The 6,594-nt window shown below is 33.9% G+C and overlaps 1 long non-coding RNA gene across 1 annotated transcript; it reads right to left on the reverse strand.

Annotated features, from left to right (window-relative positions):
• Window positions 1-5,173: 5,173 nt before the first annotated feature.
• LOC149477516 (uncharacterized) lies at window positions 5,174-6,338 on the reverse strand. The gene is made up of 2 exons (XR_016317599.1): window positions 6,310-6,338; window positions 5,174-5,392 (listed from the first exon to the last, which is right to left on the reverse strand). It is a non-coding gene; the product is annotated as an uncharacterized LOC149477516 (long non-coding RNA).
• Window positions 6,339-6,594: the final 256 nt, after the last annotated feature.

The following is a 6,594-nucleotide window of genomic DNA, read 5'->3' on the forward strand; positions in this document are numbered from 1 at the left end:
GATAAAATTAATTAGCTTTCGTTAATTTAAACTTTGTTAAAATTCGATAATGTTATCTCTTTAATTAAATCTGTTTCGTAAACTTTATCAAAACTAAATTTAAATTTCTATTATGTACTAGCTTCCGCCCGCGACTCCGTCCGCGCGGATGTCGGTCTTCGAGTGGATGGTTTATTTCTCCATTTTGAGTAACTCTGACAATGACATCTTATAAATATCTATTGGACCCAAATACGGCTAGGCCTATAATAATACGCAACGTGTGTTCGCGGTTCTACAGAACAACGTCTATGGATAAAACTGAAAAATTAAGATTAATTTTTTTTTACGTATTTTTCCAGGATAAAAAGTATCCTATTTTACGCCCAGGATAATAAGGTATAATTATACTAAGTTTCATCGAAATCGAACCGTTAGTTTTTACGTGATGCCTGAACATACAGACAGACAGACAGACAGACAGACAGACAGACAGACAGACAGACAGACAGACAGACAGACAAAAAATTTTTTAATCACATATTTGGGTTTGGTATCGATCCAGTAACACCCCCTGCTATTTATTTTTTCAATATTTTCAATGTAGGTACAGAATTGACCCTTCTACAGATTTATTATATCTATTATGTATTTTAAAACAAAACATGTGTACGTTTATTTCAGGAGATATTTTTTAAACAGAACAACATATTAGATCTTTTTATAAAAATAATAATAAAACGTAATATTTCAATATTATAGATGTATTATGTGTATGCAAATAATTGTTTTGAAAATTAAAAGTTTTATAAATAATCAAATACATATTAAATAATCCCATAAAACTTTTTATTTAACGCTATTGTTTTAGTTTAGGGTATGTCTCTAAGTTATACGTGCCTTTCTATGTAATACTGAATTCAAATTCCACCAAGAACAATTGTTAGGGTGCTTTTCCACCAGGCACCAATAAAGTGCGAGGATGTGTAGCGAGGAATCCATACTTAATATTATAAATGCGAAAGTAACTCTGTCTGTCTGTCTGTTACTCAATCACGCCTAAACTACTGAACCAATTTTCATGGAATTTGGTATGGAGATATTTTGATACCCGAGAAAGGACATAGGCTACTTTTTATCCCGGGAAAATGACGCAATCCCGGAAATCCCACGGGAACGGGAACTATGCGGGTTTTTCTTTGACTGCGCGGGCGAAGCCACGGGCGGAAACCTAGTGTGTTTATAAAGGGTTATTTACAAACACATCCCTCCATACACATCCTCGCAAATTATCTGTGGAAAAGCACTCTTATTAGCACATAAAAAACTAGAGGTCCGCCCCGGCTTCGCCCGTGGTACATATTTCGCAATAAAAGGTAGCCTATGTCCTTTCTCGGGTATTAAAATATCTCCATACCAAATTTCATGCAAATTGGTTCAGTAGTTTAGGCGTGATTGAGTAACAGACAGACAGACAGAGTTACTTTCGCATTTATAATATTAGTATGGATTATCAGGAGAAATAAAAGACGTTCTATTACACGATGTCATTTATTCACTTTCCATTGTTATAAAACTGGTGGCTTAGAAGTCAAGAATACAGTCATTATTCGTAAAAACACGCATTACTCGCTGGTCAGATCTAGGAAGGGCGGATGTGGTATGGTCGGTGAAACACGCCGTTGGAAGATTCGGGTTTCCACTTCTGTGCCATGAGTACCATTAGCAGAAGGCAGAAGAGCGCGAACATTCGGGAATCTGAAGATCAGATATTAGAAAGAAGGAAAGAAACATTTGTTTATCAAGGACATCATAACACACACACATAGCCAGCATAAAGAACCGTAAAAGTTAAATAAGAAAACATCACAACAAGAAATAGTAACAATAACAGAGAAAAACACTTATTTTAATAACATGATTATCCCGTACAAAATATAAAATGAAAGCAGTATATTTATAGAGGTGTTTCATAAGACCCTGAAAAAAAGGAGACAGCTCAGTATATGCTGCAATAAATAAATAATAAATAAAATAAATCTTTATTTCACCTTTTGATTGTACAATATTGAATATGAGGCTCTGGCTCTCTTGCTAGGCATAGCCTGTGTTAAGACTAAGAGAGCCAGTCCCTTCCCTTAATACATCGTGGTCTTGTTAAAGGTAAAAATGAAAAGAAAATTTATACAAAGGCAAAAATGAAAATAAAAGGGGGGATAGCCAACCCAATGAATGTGTGGTGTGTGTGTTTGTGTTCAATTATTAGGTGTATTTATAACTTAACTGGCAAATGGGCCGGTAAGTTAATATGGTAAGCGCAGTACCTACCACTGCCCATGCGTATTTGAATAGATGTAAGGGTGCTTTTGCATTGATGATGTGTGCGATCATGTGCGAAAATATATAGTGGGGAATGTGTTTGTAAAGAACCAATCATATCTCTTCATTTAGTTTGAAGTGTTAAGCGTTTGAAGCGATAATATTGGATATTAACAAGCACATTCCTCGCTAAACATCCTCGCACATTATTGATGGAAAAGCACCCTTAGACAATATTGTGCCTCCTAAATGGATTGTCAACTTTCAAAGGTATATGATAAAGATAGGATTCATGAGAGTAATAATGGAAAGGTAAGAAAATGATACGGGCGTTTGTTTGTGTATGTGTCACAGTTTTAACACCGTTTAAGGCCTATAAAATAGTAAAGTAAATATTTATATTACATGCCTTTAAAAATGACTGAGTAAAGCCGTGGGTGCTGACATTAATATTGGAGATGGGGAAAAATTATAATAATATTTAAAAAACAGTATTAACTATTCAGCATGTATTAAAAAATATTCTAAGGTAAATCGGTGTGATAGTTCCTGAGTTCAACGCGTTCAAACAATCAAACTCTTCAGCTTTATAATATTGGTTTTATAATATTGATTTACTTACCCATTTTAAATCACGGTTGTTGACTATGCAGTGGTTTCGGACTAAATGTCTTGAATTATTTACATTTATTTAAATAATATACAGTTAATAGTTTTTTAAATTGTTTCAAATCGATTGAAATCAATTTTTTGTTAAGGGTCAATATTTTAATGGTATGTGAAATTATGTTGTAAGTGTCACGGGTGTAATATATAATAAATACGTACACATTGGAGATACTATATTATAACATTTTATATTATTATATTATTATTTTAGGTTCATATTACCATAAAAACACAAAATACTGATAGATCTAGATTCTAGGTGATGCTTCGCTTGTCACCGATATCTCGGAAACTATCCACTTTAGGGCAGAAGTTACTGCGACTTATTTATAAAAAGTAGAATTTCGCATCTTTTATCTCTATGTTTTATACCTTGAACTTTTTTGTAAAACTAAACGTTTACTATTTATGGCCTATTTAATGAACCAGATTATCATTATTGGCTCATACCACACCCCGGACACTCCATGCAAAAGGATCGTTTTGACAGTCACACTGTAGAGACTGCAAATGTGTGTGTTAACGCTTTATGGTTGGCACATTTGTGACTAGCGTAAAAAAAAATTCGCGTTTTTCTGATGAAATACATCCGTAAACAGCACAATATCTAACCATTTTCTACGAAAAACGATAATCACAAATCCAAAATAATAAAATTACTTTAAGTCAATTTGATTAATGTTGTCAATCTTCGTTGCGTATCGTCCTTGCAGAAAAATATGGCCCATTTTATGTCTGATCGCGCGGGGGTGAGGTAAGTTTAATTTTGGCGGGAGGCGGAGAGTGTCCGTTCTGTAGCGTTTAGCTACTATTATGTATTCTGTGCTCATACTTAACTATTAAATTATTGGATTAATTTATAAAATGCGTCTTTTCATTTTTGAAGATCACTATATTCTCTACATACAAATTTCGTTTGAAACTTTTTTTTCTAGTGCCCGTAGTACTTATTGAGTTGTTACACGTTCACACGGTACACGTTTACGATTATGTATCCTAAAACAAAAGTGAAATTGGATCGGATTCGATTTTCTTTTTCATCTTCATGCTCATCCTCATCCCCGATTTTCATTATCATTTTCATTTTCCAAAAAATCTTCAATGTAAAATATGTTAAATCGTAAAAGTGTGAAAATAAGGGGTAACTTCGTGATGTTTTTTTATTTAGTAAATTTTAATATTTTATGTTTTCGATTAAACAGAATCCTCAAAAATATCATCTAGTTTTATTGTATTTTATTTTTAAGATTTAGGCTTGAATATTACACCTATCATCTAATAGAAGATTGGTAATTTTGCTTTATGCTCACGCTGTACCACAGAATACATAATAATATGTAGTAGCTAAACGCTACAGAACGGACACTCTCCGCCTCCCGCCAAAATTAAACACTTACCTCACCCCGCACGATCAAGCTAAAAATGGTCCACATTTTTCTGCAAGGACGATACGCAACGAAGATTGACAACATTAATCAAATTGACTTAAAGTAATTTTATTATTTTGGATTTGTGATTATCGTTTTTCGTAGAAAATGGTTAGGTATTGTGCTGTTTACGGATGTATTTCATCAGAAAAACGCGAATTTTTTTTACGCTAGTCACAAATGTGCCAACCAGCGTTAACACACACATTTGCAGTCTCTACAGTGTGACTGTCAAAACGGTAATTTTGTATGGAGTGTCCCAAATATTGAAGTCGCTAAGAAATATGATATTCATAAGCGAAACTACAAGATGTCCTAACGTAAATACGTGCAGTTTAAAAAATATGAGATTAATAAATAAGGATTTTATATAATGTATTTTGTTTATGTAAATAATAATTGTTTGTCAAATAAAATAAATGTGGGTAGCAATAGTAGAGCTTAATAAATTATAAAATATTATTCAATCCTATGTATTATACTTTTGAAGTGAAACTTCTTTAGGCGCATTGAGAGTAGAATTTCAAGGTCGCGTCATGGCAATACCGTCACGTCATGGAGTAAGGCGACGATTTTTGTATCTTTGAATCTTGCCAAAGAAGTTTGACTTCTGACACGTGTGCTCAGAACGCACGTTCTTTTTTTATTTATTTAAGTGAAAGATATTGAAATTATAAATTGCCTTCTTAAAAATTATAAATTCAATCAAAATTGTTATTGGCTCACTTCGCATTAAGAAAACTATCTGGAGAAATAAAAAACTGTATTTTACACGATGTCATTTATTTACTTCCCATTAAAAAACTGTTCTTGTGGGTTAGAATAGTCAAGTGTACCACAGTAGTTATTCGTGAAAACATCGCATTTCTCGCTGGTGACTTCCTGGAAGGGAGGGGGTGGTGGGGTCGGGTCAGCAAGCCGGCGTGGTTCGCGGAAGATTCGGGATTCTACAGTCGTCGCTATGAGGAGGAGGCAGACCAGCGCGAACATTTTGTAACCTGGAGATCAGAATGTTTATCTTGTGGATATTTATGGTATATCTGAATCAAGTGGGTTAACTTAAGCACATTATTTTCAGTGTGAAAAATTGATGACGCTACGCGAATTATATGGTGGGTTCAGACGCTTGCGTCCAAAGTGACATTCAAGGAGCACAAGCACGGGCACAAGCATATAAACATGTTGTTTGTGCATGTGTGTTTAGTTTGTACCGTAAACGCACGGGCTGCTTGCCAGGCTGCTTGCCAGGCTGATTGCCAGGCTGCTTGCCACGCGTCTGACCATATCAATAACGCTCTATCATTTCCCACACTGAAAACCAAAGTGAAATACATTTTAAATTGCGTCAAAATTCCTCGTTACCTTTTATGTAGTCATATAAAAAATCTTCATAGGTTGGAAATAATGAACATATAGCATACTAGTGGTCCGCCCCGGCTTCTCCCGTGGTACATATTTCGCAATAAAAAGTAGCCTATGTCCTTTCTCGGGTATCAAAATATCTCTATACAAATTTCATGCAAATTGGTTCAGTAGTTAAGGCGTGATTGAGTAACAGACAGACAGACAGAGTTACTTTCGCATTTATAATATTAGTATGGATAACGTAATTATGATAGAATGTAGATATTTGGAGGAAATTTTTGTACCTATATATGAAAAAAAGAGCTAAACATCGAGTCTATTCTGAATTATTGGATGTATAACTTTCCCTGTTATCAATCCCGGATGATTTCTTATTGGATTGTATATTTATTGATCCATAACATCTCTGTGTAATTAATAAGATTAGCATATACTCAGGAATATGTACATATCCAACAGTGAAGAAAATTTTGAAATCGGTTCAGTAGTTTCTGAGTTTAGCGCGTTCATACAAACAAATAAACTGTTCAGTTTTATATATTTTACTTACCCATTTTAAAAGCACGGTTGTAGGCTAGAAAGCAGTGGTTTCGAAATGAATGTCTTGAATTTTTTCTATTTATTTAAATAGCATACCTACAGTCAATAGTTTTTTAAATTCGTGCAAATCGAATAAAATCAATATTTTGTTCCAAGGGTCAAGATTTTAATGGTATGTGAAATTATGTTGTAAGTTTTCATGGGTGAATTACCTATTATAATAAATAATATTCTAATAATAAACAGTATATAGCGATTCATATTGCTTGTCGTTTGGCCCGAATTTGCACGTGTG

This window comes from Colias philodice, chromosome 25 (genome assembly GCF_061535455.1).
Source record: "Colias philodice isolate Cphi_HAF_F1 chromosome 25, ilColPhil1 Martin Lab GWU primary, whole genome shotgun sequence".
NCBI classification, from domain to species: Eukaryota; Metazoa; Arthropoda; class Insecta; order Lepidoptera; family Pieridae; genus Colias; species Colias philodice.